Source organism: Alligator sinensis, unplaced genomic scaffold (assembly GCF_000455745.1).
Source record: "Alligator sinensis unplaced genomic scaffold, ASM45574v1 scaffold265_1, whole genome shotgun sequence".
NCBI classification, from domain to species: domain Eukaryota; kingdom Metazoa; phylum Chordata; order Crocodylia; family Alligatoridae; genus Alligator; species Alligator sinensis.
This window is the reverse complement of record NW_005842961.1, coordinates 173,459-173,777: the sequence shown is the minus strand read 5'-3', so window position 1 is coordinate 173,777 and position 319 is coordinate 173,459.

Below are 319 nucleotides of genomic sequence, written 5' to 3'. Positions count from 1 at the left end.
GGCCTGGCCACGGTGAGGCGGGCACCACGGAGGGATGGGGGGCACAGCTAGGGTGGGGGTTGTGTTCTGAGGGGCACTGATATGGTCCCCAAGCTGATGGGGGGGGTCTTGGGGGCTAGTGATGCCCCCCACCCCTTCCAGGCGGCAGCTGGAGGGAAACTGAGGCATGTGGCCAAGGACGGGTGGGTAAGGGTGATCCTCCCTGTATTGCAGGACCCTGGCCCCACGGGGGGCCCGCAGCTCCCGGATCTGGCCCTGCTGTCCAGCCTGCTGGAGGGGGAGGATGGGGGTGCCCAGGTGAGGGGGGGTGGGGGCTGTG